Here is an 11378-nt window from a genome sequence, read left to right as displayed (position 1 = left end):
GGACTTATTCTCTGTTAACAGTGCTATTAGTACGATTCCCTTGAAACCTGCTCGTGATGGAATACGTTCTGTACTTATACTGCAAGAGATACAGGGAAAACAGCCATCCTCATTTCAGAAAGCCTTTCAGTTAGAACTTGTTTTTAAGACAAATAGTGTTTTTAAATCACTGTGCCAAATGTATTAATTTTTAAGGGTTTGAAACAACTTGCAAAAAACAACCAACCAATCATACCATTTTTGTAGTATATAGTTTTGAAGACCAAACTGACTTAATATGCTAAGCAATACAAAGCTAACACCATCACTAGGAGTTTTCACCAGGAATGTATTCCTCCCTGCCTTTTAAAAACAAAACATTAAACTGAGAATCATGCAAGTAATTTAACAGTATAAACAGCTCAAATAACGAATTCCTAAATGTGGTCAATTTTAGTAATATGATATGATTACAGCAGGGACTTTTTTTTCCATAACAATGAGCCTTTGTAGGAAAGAAAAAATGAACATAATATTTTCTTTTGCTGTTGAGCATTTGGCCTTTTGTGTTTTCTAGAGAGCTCTCTTAAGGAGTAACACTCAAACCGAATAAGCTGTTAAGGGAGTGGCATGTTTGGCATGTTTGCAAATGGAGAGGTGAATCTGACACAGCTGTTGCTCATTGTGTTCATTTTCAGGACTGTGAATTCCTAAAGTCTCTATCTACAGTCTTAAATTTCTTTAGAACGGAAGTGAGCATTCCAGATACGGGCAAAACAAGGGTGCAAGTCAGTAAAGAGGTCAAGGCTGAGGTCAGCAAACTCAGTCAGCTGTCTAGGATCAGCAGGAAGGTAGGCATGGGGGCTCCTCTGCTGTTTTCCACAGACTGGTGAAAAAGATTGTCTCAACTTTATCTCCACAGATCCCTCCAATTTACAGCCTGCTTACCTGAACTTTGGTCCTGCTTTATACCAAATCTTTGTACTGCATTACTTTTGAACATACCAGATAGTACATACAATCATGCTCAAGACATAATAATGTTTGTACCATTTTCTTTTCTTTTCCCTTCTCGTTGTATGTTTTTCCATAACCTTTCAGTCTGCTTTTGCTTCAAACAGCTTTTATTTTCTTCCAGATACGCATTTTGACTTCAAATCCTTCTTGAAAGGACCCAGTTAAGTAAGTCTTCAGAATTTTTTCTGAATCTTTGTTTATAAAACCTGCATAAGTCTACAAAACTCTGTCAATGATTGTCAGCCACTGGTGAGAAAACACCTGATCTATATCACTCTGAATATCTAACTGTCAAACTAGATTTTCTGTAACATAAATCAAGACCACTTAGAACAGTAGTATGTTTCATTTACTTTACCAGTTAACACCTTAAGAATGAGAAGATTTCTTTTACAGTTTGCTAGTAGCTCTTAAAAAAAGGAAAAAAGGAGGAGGATCTCTTCCTTTCTAAAAGGCTTGAGTTTTAGCCAGAAGTTTATGTTCCTTTCTTCTCCTGCACTTCTCTGTCTTGAAGTGACTAGACTGAAGGTTTGTAGCAATTTTGTGTGTGTAGATCTTAGGGATCCCACTAACTAGAATTTTGTAGCTGCTTGGGACCTATATGTATATGGTTTTCATCACGCTTTTTGTCTGAATATTTATAGGCAGTATTTGGGAAATATCACACTTTTACTACATTCTCTTTTGATATTTTGAAGTTTCTAGTCGATGTGTGTAGCTGGTCTTAGCAGAATTTTCTGAGCTTGTTGGGTATTGAGAAGCGTTTCTGTATGAAAAAGCTATAAGGAAGACCTTCTTATTATGAATTTTAATACCACTTCTACATTTCAGTGTTCCAACATATGCCTTACTCTTCTATTTTTATCTGCTGTATTTACTAACTTGGTAGCATAATCTAACAATTAAATCTGGGGAGGAAGAATCTGAGATGACAATTTCCACCTTTTACCAAGAATATTTATGTATCTTTGGGCATGTAATCTTTCTTGGAGTTATTTTTCATTTCTGTAAACTAGTGATATCTGTTATTTTCCTTTTATCTTTCTCTTCCTTGTGGAAGTTAGTTAAAGTTTATGTAGTAAAGTTTGTGTCTAGATGAGAAAACACATTCATCTGTTTTTGAGTTGTAATTTCTCACACTAATGTTCTCTTCAACACAGGCTAGTTAGCTATACTTGTAAAATAGTCCTGTTTTGTGCATAACGTTATGCTTCTGCATAGTAAAACAATAGTTTTCAAGATCTATTCCTTCTCAATACAGCTCTGCTGTAACAGAGTAACAGTAACTTACAAGGGTTTCACAGCCACGAACAACTGTTTGTTTGTTTGTTTTCCTTTATATTAGAACCATATCTCAACAGAGAAAAACAAAAAATAAATCGGAAGGAAAAATAAGCTGAAAGCTGCTGCTTTGTTATTTGAAGGTTTTGGTTTCAACTCTTTACAGAATCATTTCAATTATCCCCACTAATAGACAGTAGTCTGGCTTGTTAGTAGGCCAGAATAATTTTTCCTGTGCTTGGCCTACAGTAATTTTATAAAGTCACAGATTTTTTCCTAGGTCTTGTATCTATCAGGCATAGTCCATGCCTCCACAAAACACATAATTGCTCCTGGCTATAGGATTTCCTTAGGATTTCTCCTTCAGATGAAAAATCTCGCAGTATTTACCTACTAATATTTTGTTTCAGTTTATCTCTTAATTGTGTTCCATTGTTACTAATAGTACCTCCTTACACATCTCTAAATAATCCCAGGGGCATTCATGGCTAAGCTGTAGACTTGCCTAATCGTCTTGTTCCCAGGTAGGACACAGTGTCAGCCGGGCATTCCTACTGCTGTAGCGTACTGCAGATCCATGGCAAATTTTCTGTTAGCTCCAAATCTGCACTGCTTTTAACTTTTTTTTTTTTTTGCTTTCTGTAGAACATCTATCCTGTGTTCTTCCTTTAGATGTTCACTGGCACTCTCCCTACACCCAATCTACCCCTAATTTACAGTTAAAAGGTATAAAGGCTCTGTCCTGTACCACTAATGTCAGTATGAATTTTGCTGCTTCTCCGGGCAAAAAGTCACTTAAATTACATTTGTGACAATTTCAAACATTTCACTATAATAGCACTTCAGCTAACATTTGGGACTTTTGAGGACTTCAGATAAATCTAAACGTTATCCAAGCAAGTTTGCATCCTCAGTGATTTTTGAGGCTCTGATATTGGCATGCTGATGAAACTGTAAACAAAAATTTTCATCATTACATCAAAAATACGTATTTACAGTCAGTAAATTTCAGCCTGTCAACCCTAGTGGCATGGAAGTAGGCTGAAGCACTAGGAATTGCTGATCACCTGGAAGAAAGTAATAAAATACTGAGGAAGTATGACAAAACACTGAGCTTGTACCTCACTGCTGTAGCAAAACAAATAAACCAACAGGAAATGTTCTTCCTTAGTAAGATAAGAAACTCTATTTACTTAATATAATGCCAGTTGGGACTCATAACCTCACTTTTGGGTGTGTACTGTGATAATAAACACACACGTACTAGCTGAGAGGTGGTAAGCTCTTGCCACTAACAAATAAAATGGTCAAGATAGTCAAGTGTGTGTTTATTGTTTAGTGACACTTGTTTGCTTGTGCTGCATCTGCTCATAGATGTTGCCTCACCCTTCAGTGAAGATTGCAACAGACCCTTGAAGACATATGTGTGGGTGGGTGCATACACAGTATTTCTTTCAAGTCTTATTTCATGACTCACACAAGGATATGCCACAAAGCACAGTGCGGGAACTCAGGAACACCTTTCTTCTTCCGGTGAGCTAATGATAATGTGTGCTAAATGGTCTAGGGCTGGGCAAAGTCCACATGCCCATCTCTCTTCATCTCTTGAAGCAGGGGAAAAAGGAAAGCTGGCTTCAGTGCAAGGAAGAGACTATAAAACTCTAAAAGAAGGTGCAGTGACAGTGATGTGATCCAATGAAGCTCTGTTGCATCCTCAGCACGGGCCTCTATATAAATATATATATGTCTGGCTGTGGTTTGCTGGTTTAGATTCACTCTCTTTTATTCCCTGGTGGCTGGTTTGATGTGCAGTTTTCTTTCCCTCTATTTCCTCAGAATCATGTGTTTTGTTGCTTGTTTTGGCAGTGGTCTCTATAGTTAGATGGTATAATTTGCTCTGTTATTTCTTCTCCTGAGGATTACAATTAATTTCAGCTGGTTATGTGTGGGACCTTCCTTGGAATGATTTTTCATGGGTGGGGTGGGGGGAGAGGAGGGCAATACTATGACTTCAAAAGCTTATCATGTGTTGTGGTTTTCTTATCCATGTTATATTAATATATTAACTTGTATTAATAATTCAGCTTAAGCACAGTAGATGTGAATTAGCTACAGTGTCATAGTGGTATCTAAATATAGTTGTGATACCTGACAAATAATTGGTGGCTGTCTGGGGCTTCACGTTTTGCAGCTTTTTACAGGCATGGGAGGTTAAATACCTGCAACAAGATATATAAATATATATGTATGTGTGTACATATGTATGTGCATATATATGTTTTTTTATGGTGATATAACTTTCAGTTGAGTTATGTAGCAGGGGCCGAGGGGAAAGGAGTATCCAAGTATTTTATCTTTCTTTAAGGTACTTGAAAGTGCCTGTCACTGTGGTAGATAAAGAGAAAAAGAATTAATTAGGTGAGTACTTTAAATCATAGGATTTACAGCAAAGGATAGTTAAAGGAGTAGCCAGAATTTGTCCTGAAATAGGCTCCTGTGGCAGCAGTCCAAAACTTAGCCAGGCCAATTATGACAAAAGAAGGACTTCACATAATCCTGCTGTTGATTTAACTCCTTTTTCACAGCGTTGCCTTTGTCTCATAGATCGTTTGTATTCATAGATCTTTCTGCCAGGAGATTATTCAGTACATCCAAGATAGGACCATAGCTGCCAAAGTCTACCAGTAGTAATACTTCAAAGGCAGGTACTGGAAGAAGTCTAACAAGTAAAAGATCCTGTTAATATATCACTTTTCCATTGATTTTTGAATTTCATTTTAGTCCTATATATACTGTCCCTAGAAACAACAGTAAATGTACGTGCTGTGAAGGCAAGTGATTTATGTGTAGTTGCACTAGGATGTATATAAGGATTTTGGGACAGTTGCAGGTGTCACATCATGCAACCTTTTATAACATTTTTAATTTTATGAGGAATGTTTTCCCCTTCTCCCCTCACTGTAGGAGTGTTCTACAGAGTGGTTATTTCCATAGGAACCTTCCTTTGAGAGAGAGCCTAGAAGTACTAATAGTTATCTTGTACCTACTTGTTCTTATGATCAGATTTGTTTTTAACCCAAGTAACTCTTTTCTACCTTTTTGTTCTATGTATTTATATACACAGATCATATCTTCTCACAGTCTTCATTTGTTACTGTAAACAAGCTAAGCTCTCTGATGTTTTCCTGTAAGATAGAATCTCTGTTCTCCTGATCAAACTACTAGCTCCTCTTTGTACTCGCTGATGCTTAAGTTCATCTTTCCTGAACGCGGATGACCAGATTTATTTCAACATTCCATAAGAGGACTTGCACAGAACCCATAATCCCTATTGGAAATAATTGTCCTGACACAAGATAGGATCACATATACTTCATTCATAGTGGCATCATATTGGTTTACGATAGCCATTCTGTGATCAGTTAATATCCTAGGTTGGTTGGTTTGTTTGTTTGTTTGTTTTTTCCATCTTCCAGTTTGTTTCCAGTGATGAACCCCTATTTTATGACAGAAGATTTTGGGGATTTGGAGACCCCAAATTAGACCTCTCTTCTCTCCTTCAGTCTGCTCTACAACCTTGCAAAATATTAAAGTAAGATTTATTGACCAGTGCTTGCAAATTTGCCATTTTCTCTAGGCAGGGTAAGACCATTGACCCAGTAGACTTGCTAATACTATTGTAATATGAGAGCTATATGAGATTACTTTATTATAATTTTTTTTCAACTTGCATCCAGCACATTGTTTAAGCTCCAGTAACTCTGTCCTAACTTTCTGTTACCTTCTGAGGTAACTGATTCAAATTACTGTAAAACATATTAATGCAGGTCACAACAACATTCGGATATTTGCTAGTCAGTAGTTTGATAACTGTAGTATAAGTGGTTTCCCTTTGGGAGTTGGTCTGTTGCTTAAATTGGTCAGCCTTGCCAAGTTTCTCAAGTTGGGTGTTTTATGTCTGGCCGTGGCAAAAATTCTACGACATTATGCTAATCACTGAAGTGCTTACTGGTTTGTTTAGCTCATTTCTAACTTTAAGATATTTTCCTACTGTGCTGAAATATTGTAAAGTTTCATTCATGAACAACTTGAAGTGCAAAGCAGTATTATAATTACTGAGGCATGAATTGCTATTAAAATTATATGGGAAACAGCCACAAAGTAGCTTAGCTGTCTGGTACGCACTGCACACAAGAAACTCCTCTAAAAGAAAACCGAAGTGAATACAGTCCTGGCTGCAACACAGAAGAGTCATGACTAGAATTATCCATTAGTTTGTTGGCCATTTGAAATTCCTGAAGTCTGATGTTTCAAAGTAGCTAGCATCGCACAGCATGCTGCAAAGTGAAAACACAGCTTGTGCTGTCCTCTCGCGTCATACAGCTCGGATCAACAATTCTAAGAGTCAAAACCCAGTATTTCTGACCAGGCAACCATAACAAAAAATGTAAAACTAGTGACCACTAACAGTCTTATCTGGGTATCTTGAACAGTCTTTGAGATGCAGTAGCTGTTTTGAATGAAAAATGAAGAATGCATATTCATGGAAAATGAAGGGGAACAAGGAGAATATGAATTGCAATGCTAAATTTATCTGGGTTATGGGGATAAGGGGGATAGTCACATGGCCTGTATTTATACTTTTAACTCTATATACCAAGGTTAGAAGTTTTGTTTGGCCCTCACCCCCTGAAAAGGGGGTCAGTGGAGACAGAATACCTTATTCCAAATGGCCCTCTGGAATAGCCTAACTTAAAATGAATGGTTATATAGGGAGCGGAAAGAGATTAGCCTCATAATTTAGGTTAAAGTTGAATGTTAATTAATCTAAATACAAAGTCATGTTTGTTCAATACGCTAGCTTGCACTGCAATATTGATTTTATTTGTAATCTAAGGCAGGGCAGAACCGGTGGGGAGGAGATGCTAAGGCCTGTGAGCCATGTAGAAAAGAGTGTGATAAGAATTCAGAAGCTTGATCTGAAACTTTGATTGTCAAAAGTCAAACACACTTGTCTTTTTGTGAAATAGCTGAACTCTATCTATACCTAAGAAGGAATTTACTTATGGAAGAGAAAAGAAGATGCTATTACCATATGGCCAGATCTTCATAAATTCCTGAAACTTGCTCAAGCTGCATATATTTTAGAGGAGTTTCTTTCCTTATTTTCTACTAGAACGTCTGTGGGAAATACTTTGAGAGCAGACAGAACATATCTTGAACATTTGAAACTAAAATGAATTAGTCCTCCAGTCTTAGAATGTGCAGTTTGTAATCTGCCATCAGCATGCAAATTACATCATCACGTCAAAACTGAGGCAGAGAAAACAACTGCAAGAAGTTCCAGGAAGCTTGCAGGAGAGAGGGGAAATGGCTCTTGCTTTGTTTGCGATGACTTGACATTGTAAGCTCCGTCTTCTTCCAGAGGAATTTATTTAACTGTGGAGTCCATACAGTTAATGTTGTAAGGAGTACGTGTCAGAAGATGATTTCATGCTGTCACTGGCTTTAGTTTATTACTATAGAAAGCACTGTGAAAGCATTTATTGAAATTATTGTGCAAGCAGTGTATGCACGCTATTGCTGTAAGATGCAGTATGCTGCAATGGCGCTTGTTATACATTGAAGAAGATACTAGAGTAACCCGTATTCTTCATGGCATAATGAAAATGAGAAAAGATGCAGAGAGGACATGAAATTTAACTGACTCCTCTGTCTTGGAATATGGTAGGATAGGAGGGATAATGCTTAAAAGTGATTGAAGCCAGGTAGAAATCGGAAGTGACCGGGTGTGTTAGGTGGTATTTCTAACAGTGCATGAGCTAACAAATGGACAGCTAATATGTCAAGTCATACACATAAGCACAGTGGGCACAGGGTAGAAGAGAAGAAGTTGGAGGAAATTAGCAACTGTAGGAAAAAAAAAAAAACTGATAATCTTGTTATCCTGCAGCTCACATTGGACATTTTTATTTTAGTGGTCAAATACAGCAGATGAAGAGAGCTATCATATCTTTTAAATAAAAATTTCAAGACTTTTTTGAGAACTATTCTACTGATACTTAGGGGGGCTCACTGAAAGAGAAGTTAATACGCTTGAAATGCCTGCCAAATTTTCCTCAATTTAAAAAATCTGAGATTTTTGAAATTTAAGAAACATTTTCCAAAACTTATGCAGACACACGCATGTGCACACGCATGTGCACATGCATGCACACACGCATGCACACACACATACGTATATCAACTTCATTCTATTTCCAATGGAAATAGCAATATTGCTTCAGTGATATGCTGAACCTAAAGTTTCTTTCTTTGAAATTTATATGAAAATGTCTTTGCACATTTCTGAGGGAGTTGTACAAATTTCACTACTTAGGAAGCTGTGCATAGGCTATGACAGTCCTGTTCAGCAATGTGACTTCACTGACCCTGGCAATCCCTGTGATGTCATTGTCTGTAATAGCCATTCCAGGAAAGTAAATTATTCTTTTGATTTTGGTCTTGGAAAGCTAACCACAGAGGAAGTGTTTTCAGTGCTCAAAGACAATGTCATAATTGCCTTAGTATTTAGGTATCCAATTACATCATTTGCATTTGTGGTATATTTTCTATCTCCAATCTTCTATGAAAAAAGTAATATAAAAGCAATACATGAAAAACTGTTTTGGAATTGGGAGAGTCTTGCAGTCTCAAAGCATTACTGGATTCAAATTATTAATAAAGGTGAAATCTAAGGTTATATATGGCAATTTTCCCATATGATTTATGGACTTGACCATCAGATGAATTTAATTTTAACGAACTCCATTATTTTCAACAGTTATACCACTTTACATGAGCTGAAAACTTAATCCAATGTGTTAAATTTAAAATGGCTTTAAAAATTTAAATTTTCTCGGTAGTTGTGTAATCCTTTGAAGTTCTCCTTTGAAGTTCTCGTTATTAAACAATTCACGCTTATTCATTCTTTCTCTTTGGCCCTTTCCAAACTCAGCTGTTATAAACACTTGTAATTAGTGATGATAATGTGCAAGGTAAGATTTACGTATAGGAGAAGATACTGCAAAATGTTTAAACCCAATAGCATCAATCATTTCAATAGGAAAAAGAACAAACTGTCTATTTACCTGTGAATGAACAGATGGATATTAAATGGAGCAGTTGATAAGCAGTGTTAAGAGGAACTTCTAACCTTCCAGGATATGGAAGATCTGTTCCATAAACAAGTATTTCAGAGCTGGGCACATATGATACACAAGTGCTGTGCAGTAAATTTCTGTGGTATTTTCCTTAGTTGATAGTTTGGATAGAAATCCTGACTGGGTCAGTAAAAAGCTGTCAACAACAACCGAGCCTCATTTTGCATTTTTTCCCCATTTTTCTGTGACTTATGTTCAGGCTATCATCTCTCTGTAGAGCTCAGAAGAGCTCCTTTGGTTACAAGAATTCCTCTGACTCCGATTCCCACAGTTTCTACAAACCTAAATGGAGTGCTGTAAACAGGATGGAAGCAAAAACTATCGGCACTGTTCTGTTTTCTGTCCCCAGGTCTTTCATGGTACTAAGTAGCCCTTGACTTGTGGCACTGGCCTTTTAAAAGGTGCTGGAAAGCCTCATCAGGCTTTTTGAGGAAGCATGGTCAAGTTGAACCCTAGAGGTCTGTGCTGTATCTCTTGTTGTCTCACCAGTGCTGAGTGACCCCTCTCTGAATAGGTCATGCTGCAGGCTGGAGATGTAATGGTATGTCACACAGACCTGCCTGAGCTAGCTTTAAATAACTGCTTTGATATCATCACAAACTCCAGAACTGCTGGAGGAATGCCATGCTTTCCCTCACGTCTCACTTACACTGTTAGTGCTGGCAGGAGGCAGAAGAGGAAGTGGATGCAGCAGAGCTGGGCCAGACATGTTGCATCAGCCAGACAGCTCAAGAGGTGTGGAGGTGCAGGAGGGGAGTTGAGATGGGATGAGAAAAGGGGAGATCATCCTGATAAGGGGCTGGGCTGGGGTAAAGTCTGGAAAGAAAAGAGAGGAGGAAAGATATTGGGAGGCAGCAGCCGACAGGATGGCATCCCAAGGTTCCTACTCACGCGCAAGGCCGTGGTCATCTCCACCACAATTAAATAGTCTGAGAGTCTAGGACCATAACACTACCTCTATCCTTCTGAAGCTCTGTTAAACTGTACCAGTCCCCTGACTACTCCTAGTGCACTCTAAAGATAACATTTACTGCTCCAAGACTGTCCAAGCTCAGCTAACTCCTCCCTGACTCATTCTTCAAATCTTCTCTGCTGCCGGCAGAAAGTTGTATTTTGCTTTTCATCTTTGCGGTAGTAAAAGTCAATTTGGCCTAGGTTGCCTAGGTTTTTTCTGAAGTTTTGAGTTTTCTCAAGATGCTACGTATATCTAGCAGCTGATGCCTTGCCACTGTAACATCACTGGTATGAGCACGCCAAGAAGCTAGGATAGAGCTAGCTCCTAGACTCCAGCTGTTTTGTCATTGATCTTAGTTCTTGCTGGGAAGAACTGGAGATTTGAGCATAAATCACTGTCAGTTGCAAGGGCCTTCTTGATGTGCTGAGCAGAAGACGTTAGAACCCGCCCAATACCAACTCTAAGGTGAAGGCAGAGCTCCAGGATAACTACAGCCAACATAACTCAGTTCTGCCACAACCCCACTCCCTCCATGTTTTGGTGCAGGCGTTTGTCTGATCCTGCAGGGGAACAATTTTGGCAATTGAACTGCCAGAAAACTAACTATATTTAAGAGTAATAGTTTTCTACTAGTTCAGCCCCCAGAATTGGCTCACCATACGATCAGACTACAAAAGTACCAACTTGCGTTGATTTTGACTGTTGTGGTACTGCAGCCACAATTAGGGCTAGTGATTACAAGAGAAACAATTGTAATCTTTTCTTCTAAGAAACAATTGTAATCTTTTCTTCTAAGTGAAGAGAAGGCAAAAGAACGAAGTGGTATGTTTTGTAATACCCTTCATTCTCTTTCCTGGCTAGACAGGTTAACTAATTTGACCCACAGAATCAGGAAACTGATGAACTTTTCCAATTGTTTCTCTTTGCCTCTTTCTTAAATTACT

General features: G+C 38.0%; 1 protein-coding gene across 3 annotated transcripts in view; it reads left to right on the top strand.

Annotated features, from left to right (window-relative positions):
• Positions 1 to 980: 980 nt before the first annotated feature.
• Positions 981 to 11378, top strand: part of SLC44A3 (solute carrier family 44 member 3) — a 94209-nt gene continuing 83811 nt past the window's right edge. For 2 of the 3 annotated variants that reach the window (XM_068952428.1, XM_068952426.1), the window contains exons 1-2: positions 981 to 1021; positions 1118 to 1161. The gene's annotated coding sequence lies outside the window, so the exon portion shown is untranslated. Of the gene's footprint in view, positions 1022 to 1117; positions 1162 to 11378 lie in introns of those variants that run through there. The other variant, XM_068952429.1, reaches the window with a different exon arrangement.

The sequence above is a fragment of the Struthio camelus genome, chromosome 8 (assembly GCF_040807025.1).
Source record: "Struthio camelus isolate bStrCam1 chromosome 8, bStrCam1.hap1, whole genome shotgun sequence".
In the NCBI taxonomy this organism is placed as follows: Eukaryota; Metazoa; Chordata; class Aves; order Struthioniformes; family Struthionidae; genus Struthio; species Struthio camelus.
The sequence above is the reverse complement of the archived record's forward strand: the minus strand, read 5'-3'. Positions and strand labels throughout refer to the sequence as shown.